The sequence below is a fragment of the Octopus sinensis genome, linkage group LG11 (genome assembly GCF_006345805.1).
Source record: "Octopus sinensis linkage group LG11, ASM634580v1, whole genome shotgun sequence".
Classification (NCBI taxonomy): domain Eukaryota; kingdom Metazoa; phylum Mollusca; class Cephalopoda; order Octopoda; family Octopodidae; genus Octopus; species Octopus sinensis.
The window spans coordinates 26472042-26479541 of NC_043007.1; positions in this window are offsets into that span (position 1 = coordinate 26472042).

Genomic DNA, 7500 nt, shown 5'->3' on the forward strand with positions numbered 1-7500 from the left:
TCGGCTGATATACCCTCCAGCTTTCATCAGGTGACTTGAGGAAATTTAGAACCTGGATTCTCATTCCTAAGGTATTCTTCGATGTTGTTGTTGTTGTTATTATTATTATATTATTATTATTATTATTATTATTATTATTATTATTATTATTATTATTATTATCGTTCAGGTCACTGCTTGAAATCGAACTCGGAATCTTGGGGTTAGTAGCCCGCGCTCTTAATCACTACGCCATATTCCCGTAACAACAACGTTGTGTTAACAACAAAGATGAGGACCAGTATATATATATAATATATATATATAATATATATATATTATATATATATATATAAATATTTATATATATATATATATATATATATATATATATATATATATATATATATACACGAAAAAAACAAAAGACGAAGACAGGTGGTGTACAAAACAAACAGATGTATTAGTATAACGCTCAAGAATAGAAAAAGTTTTTACGTTTCGTGCCTACGCTCTTCTACAGAAAGGGACAGAGAAAAAACAAGGAGAGAAAAAAAGGCGAGAATATATATATATATATATATATATATATATATATATATATATATAGATATATATATTATATATTGGCAGAATTTAGGCACTAGTTTTCCGTTGCTTTATAAACGTACGTTTTTTATGATAATTAAATATCATTTAATAGCTCTGTTTTCCATTTTCCGCTGTTGACGTTCGATATTCCTTCATCGTGTTTGTTCTGCCAGTGTTCTTCCCGCATGCATGCCATAAGTCTTCTTATGCATATATACTAAAGGAATATATAGTACAATGATATAAAATCAATATAGAAGTTGCTATCTTAAAGATAGCGTGTTCGCGCTGAACGCAGTTTTGTGTGACGCATGTTTGCCAAGTTTGCCAAACTTCCTTTGCTTAGGTGTGTATGCAAGAAGTTTTCTCAGTTCAACTCCGGCTTTAGTATGAAATATCTTTCCCATTCCGTTTACTTTATCTCTTTGGGGCATGGTTTGAGAAGGAATCGCCAGTTAATTCGAGCAAGACAAGCGACTGCGTAGAGAGTGACTAGAATATTATAATAAAATCATTGGTAGTGTTGTTGATGTTCAGCCCTAGGTCAGACCTGATTGAGCAGAGCTATGATCAAACGCATTTCAACCATGATCATCCAATATTTTTTTTACCCCCAGGAGAAGTGAACCTAGTATCACATTAACATTACCCAGCGTGTATCGGTGCTATATGACGGTGTTTTGACTGCAATTTTTAGTAAGTCGAGCGACTACGTACCGGCTCCCTGTTGGTCCTACTGAATTTAATTATGTGGAAAGCTGTTAATTATTCCACTATGATTCTTTGCGTTATGAGGTAAATTATCGCTCCGCAGCAGAGAGAATTCCTTCTTCAACAACGCCTGGTTAACGTTCCAGTGTTCTGTAAGCGTTTTCCAACAATAACAGGAAATTCCCACTGAGAGAAAGAAACCACAGCAACAACAACAAGAACATGAACGAAGTAGGAGCTGCAGTAACGATGAGAAACGATATATCATAATTTGATGTTGTAAAACCAAGTGAAAGCTATATGCACTAGAATATTGCTCGTAAAATGTCTCTCCGATAGTGGTTCCTTTTATTATGTATTTATTACGCAGACCACAAAGTACAAACCAATTAGAAGTAATTATTAATATGGAACCATTTAGTTCATTATATTGTTGGTTTTTTTTATGTTTATTGTTGTTGTTCATCCTCTGATGTTTATATATTTGCATATTGGCTTTTTTAGAAACTTCTCGAGTTTCTACTGAAATACAATAAGTTATATCGATTTCATATATACATACATATATACATGCTCACAAAACCATATGTGTGTGTGTGTGTGTATGTGTGTTTGGCAGTTGAAACGGCGTTTAAGTGTTATAGTGTTATATTTTACCCAACATGATTGCCAATCAAGTGACTGATCGCTTGCCAAAACTACTCTAAGTAATAAGGTTTTTAATTGAACAGGAAGCTGGGTAAGTGATTGAAGGATAGAGGAGAGAGGAAACTGTTTGTGAGATGAAGACACAGAGAAAGAGAAAAAAGGGGACATATTAGGGGGTAGGAAGGAGGTAAAGAAAAGTGCTACAGAAAATGCAAATGATAGAGAGATGAGGTGGATAATCACTCTTACAATAGAGAAATGGGAAATAGATTGAGAAAGAGATAGGGAAGATTTTCCCAGATCATTCATGCAGCAAATGACTAAATTAATTTGTTCCGAGTGAGGATCGAAACCGTATCGCTAGTAAAGGTAATAGTTGTTCTTGTTGTTGTTCAAACCCGCGCTAACCCCGAATGAGCGTATCCATGCTAGCAAGTATTCAGCCGTTCAAGAATTTCGACCTGCAGGTCTCCATTTCCAGCGATTTCGAGGGTCACCTCCCAGTGGTGTCGGGCATTAACGAAGAGCCCTCGACTACAACAAGACGACCAAAGTTTTTTTTCCAAGGTCTGGAGTCTCCCGCCCCTAAGACCATCACCTAATCACCCTTACCTGTCTTGTTGCTTAACAACAGCAAGTGTTCAAGAGATGACCACTCTGTCTTTCTGTAAAGTATGTTGTAATCTCTATTATTTCAGTCCCTTGTTGTGCAGCACCTTGGTCCATTTTGGAATGGTTGCTCTTAAACATCAGGTTTTCTTTGTGAAGTGATTGCTAGTCTCTCACTGACCAAGTTCTACATTTCTTGAGTAAAGTATACCGAGAATGGTCCACAAGCAGCCAATTCAAAGAAAAAATGAAAGAAGAAAAAAGAAAAAGAAGAATAAGGGAGAAGATACAAACTAGTACAAGACTTGTATTTTTATATGACGACCCAGGAGGCACGAAAATGTCCGTTTATACTCATGTCAGATTAACTCGTGCAGGTGCGTGGCTTAGTGGTTCGGGCGTCAGCATCATGATCTTAAGATTGTGGTTTCGATTCCTGGACCGGGCAACGCGTTGTGTTCTTGAGCAAAACACTTCATTTCAAGTTGCTCCAGTCCAGTCAGCTGGCAAAAATGAGTAACGCTGTGAAGGACTGGTGATCCGTCCAGCTGGGGAGCATATATGCCATAGAAACCGAGAAACCGAGCCATGAGTCTGGCTAGGCTTTAAAAGGGTGCATTTATTATTTATTATAAGGTTAACTCACTTATTTTAGCCCACCTCCCCCATCAGACCATTTCCATACATGTCATAAAAAATTGGATTCTAGTTGTTCACAGATAATAGATTAACATCTGCGAATTAGGGATCTCTATATAGTTTCTGTCCCGTGTCATTAACCTACACACACACACACACACACACACATATCCATTCCTTTCGCTGTGTATTAACGCTAACATTAGTTCACTTATTATTGCCTTAACGTCTGTATCATTCCTTTTACTTGAGTATTAAGCCCTATATTGTTTTAATTTACCGTTCCGTTATGAGACTACATATACTTTCTTTTTCCATAATTTGACACCCTATACATATTTCCTTAGTACCCACAAGGGGCAAAACACAGAGGGAACAAACAAGGACAGACAAACGGATTAAGTCGATTAGAACGACCCCAGTGCGTAACTGGTACTTAATTTATCGACCCCGGAAGGATGAAAGCAAAGTCGACCTCGGCGGAATTTGAACTCAGAACGTAACAGCAGACGAAATACGGGCTACGCATTTCGCCCGGCGTGCTAACATTTCTGCCAGCTCGCCACCTTACTAAAAGGCATGAAAAGCAAAGTCGACATCGTCAGAATTTGAACTCAGAACGTATCGGCAGACGAAATACGGGCTACGCATTTCGCCCGGCGTGCTAACATTTCTGCCAGCTCGCCGCCTTACTAAAAGGCATGAAAGGCAAAGTCGACATTGTCAGAATTTGAACTCAGAACATAAAGACAGACGAAATGCCGCGAAGCATTTCACCCAGCATGCTAACGATTCTGCCAGCTGGCCGCCTTTGTGACGCCCTATTTATTTAATACCTCTATACTCTTTCTAGTACTATGAAATCATTCCATTTATTCTTAATGTTACCATGGTATTAAACTCTATGTGGAGGCGCAATGGCCCAGTGGTTAGGGCAGCGGACTCGCGGTCATAGGGCGTTGTGAGTGTTTATTGAGCGAAAACACCTACAGCTCCACGAGGCTCCGGCTGAATATCCCCGAGAACTACGTTAAGGGTACACGTGTCTGTGGAGTGCTCAGCCACATACACGTTAATTTCACGAGCAGACTGTTCCGTTGATTCGGATCAACCGGAACCCTCGTCGTCGTAACCGACGGAGTGCTTCCATTAAACTCTATATCCTTTCTGTTAATTCATTATCAACTTCTTATCTTTTATGCTATCATGACATTAATCCCTTTATTCTTCGCTTAACACTATATAAACACCTATATTTTCTTGGCTGTGTGGTAAAAAGCTTGCTTTCGATCCACATCGTTCCAAGTTCATGAGTAAATGTCTTCTACTAAAAGCACGGGCCTACCAAAGTCTTGTGAGTTAATTGGTAGACGGAAACTGAAACAAGACCGTCCTATGTAAATATATATATATATAGATATATATATATATATATATATATAATATATATATATATATATATATATATATATATATATATATATATATATATATATATTATAATATATATATATATATATATATATATATATATATACTATATATATATATATATATATATATATATATATATAATATATATATGGTATGTATGTATGTATACACACACACACACATATATACATATATGTATACGGCAGAATTCACAAAAGCCAAAAGACGGAGACAAGTGGTGATGACAAGAAACAGATGTATTAATATAACGCTCGGGATGTGAAAAAGTCCTTAACGTTTCGAGCCTACGCACTTCCACAGAAAGGAACACAGAAAAAACAAGGAGAGAAAATAAAGAGAGAATATATATATATATATATATATATATATATATATATATGTGTGTGTGTGTGTGTGTTGTGTTGGTGGTGTGTGTGTGTGTGTATGTGTGTGTGTCTGTGAGTGTGTGTGTGTGTGTGTGTGCGTGTATATGTGTGGTGTGTGTGTAGTTATGTGTCTGTGTTTGTTTCCCCTCCATTGCTTGACAACCGATGTTGGTGTGTTTATGTCTCCGTAACTTAGTGTTTCGGCAAAAGATACGGATGGAATAAGTACTAGGCTTATAAAGAATAATTCCTGGTGTCGATTTGTTCGACTAAACGAAGTGCTCCAGCATGTCCGCAGTCCAATGACTGAAACAAGTAGAAGAATGAGAAAAAAAAAAGAATAATATTAAAGTCTGTAACATTTATTATTACCATGATAGCTATCAACTTTGTAGGCTTTCTCTTGACGTGATGCAGATATCAATATCCTTTCTGCTAGTATGATATCACTCACTAAACCATTTCTGTGGCCGTGCTATATATTTCTGTTCCGTAAATACGCATTTTTTTCCAAAAATTTAAAGGTCAAAATCCCTAGTGCCTATATATACGAGGTTAAAAATGAAAAATATTTTCTAAGCAATGTCCGAGTCTCTTATTTGCTGTCCAGCAATGTTTATTCAGACGCATTTTGTGATGTTGGGCGCGAAAATACCTTAAATCATCCATAATTTGCAGTTAGCAACATCTATTAAACGTTATTACTGTTATTTCTTTATTTTCTGCAAACAAAATGCGCAAAAAAAGCTACACGTTTGCATTATGCTATATATTAAAAAAAACGATAACCGTCACCCTTTTCAAGCCTAGCCAGACTCATGGGCTCGGTTTCCCGGTTTGTGTGGCGTATGTGTTCCCCACAGCTGGACGGGACGCCAGTCCATCGCAGCGTTACTCAAGAAACATGAAGAGAGAATGAGAGAAAGTTGTGGCGAATGAGTACAACAGGGGTTGCCGCCACCCCCTGCCGAAGCCTCGTGGAGCTTTTAGGTGTTTTCGCTCAATAAACATACACAATGCCCGGTCTGGGAATCGAAACCGCGATCCTGCGACCGCGAGTCCGCTGCCCGAACCACTGGGCCATTGCGCCTCCACTATGTTATACATACAATAATAATAAAGGACGTTACCGTATACATTTTTACAAACCAAAGACGTTATATAGACCTCCTTGACTCAAGTTAGAGAAGGAGTGCGTATTATACACAAGGTTTGGGTTTTTCAGAGGTATAGCCCCCTAAAAGTCCCCTGCGTATTATACTCAAGGGCGGACTATACTCGAGGATTTACAGTATATTTTTCTGTCTGAAGAAGAACAAATGTCCGAAAAGTTACATTCCATGATCCTTTATTGAATCAACTCATTACTTCGCATTCCATCCATTCTCAGTGAATCCACACTGTATTCTTTGTATGTTTTAACGGGTAGTTCTCGTCACTGTTTAAATCCAAATACGATCTGATACAGTACATTTTTTATGAAAGGCATTCCATTCCCATCAGGACAGAGAAGTTACTCAGTCGTGGGTTCATCGCATTTAATAAACAACAGGTTTAAAAGGATCAATAAACGATCTTCTGTATTTATGATGTTCTCGGACAAGAGAATTTATACGTCGCTCGGATGAAACAAATATAACAAGAGTTATATTTTTATTTGAAAGCACAGTTGTATTGATTTTATCGACAATGTTTACATATTTTACTGATATTTATATAGATACATCGGCAAAGTGAGGAGCACTCTGGTTTTAAATATCACTGGAAGTATCGCCCGGCGTTGCTCGGATTTGTTTCGACCCTTTAGAATTGGAATTTTTGAAAAGTAAAAATTTTGCATTATGTAGTTCGTTATTCTCTTTAAGTGAACATTTTTCTGGTGGAAATACACCGAAAAATGGCGACACAGCAGTAAAAAATCGTAAAAAATCGGGATTTTCATAGAACAAAAAAGTGCCTTTTCATGTAAATAATTTACAAGGTCCGATTTGAAATTTTCTTCTACGGAAGAAAGAGCAAGCCTTCTTCTAACATACTCTCAATTTTGGTCAACTTGCGCCGGAGGAGATAGTGTTAGTTGAAGGCTACCAAACTTGCCACACACACACACAGACAACTTCAGCTTTATATACATAGATTGGAAAGCACAGTTGTATTGATTTTATCGACAATGTTTACATCTTTTACCGATATTTATATAGATATATCGGCAAAGTGAGGAGCACTCTGGTTTTAAATATTGATGTACTTCATAGAGCAAGCAGCTGCTTGTAGCTGAAGTAGATTCTGGCCCTAAAGAAAATACCTAATTTTCGAGATGCAGATTTGATAATGTCAAAACTACGTAGAAAGCCATGACAGGCGTAGCGCATGAGCATAAATAAATTTCTACTCGTGGTTTACGCGCATCTGGGAAGATTGCATAGGGTTGTGTGTTTCCATTAAGCAGTTTGGTGATTGTGTTTGGGGGCTGCTCTGCCGCTATATAATGATGATTTTATTC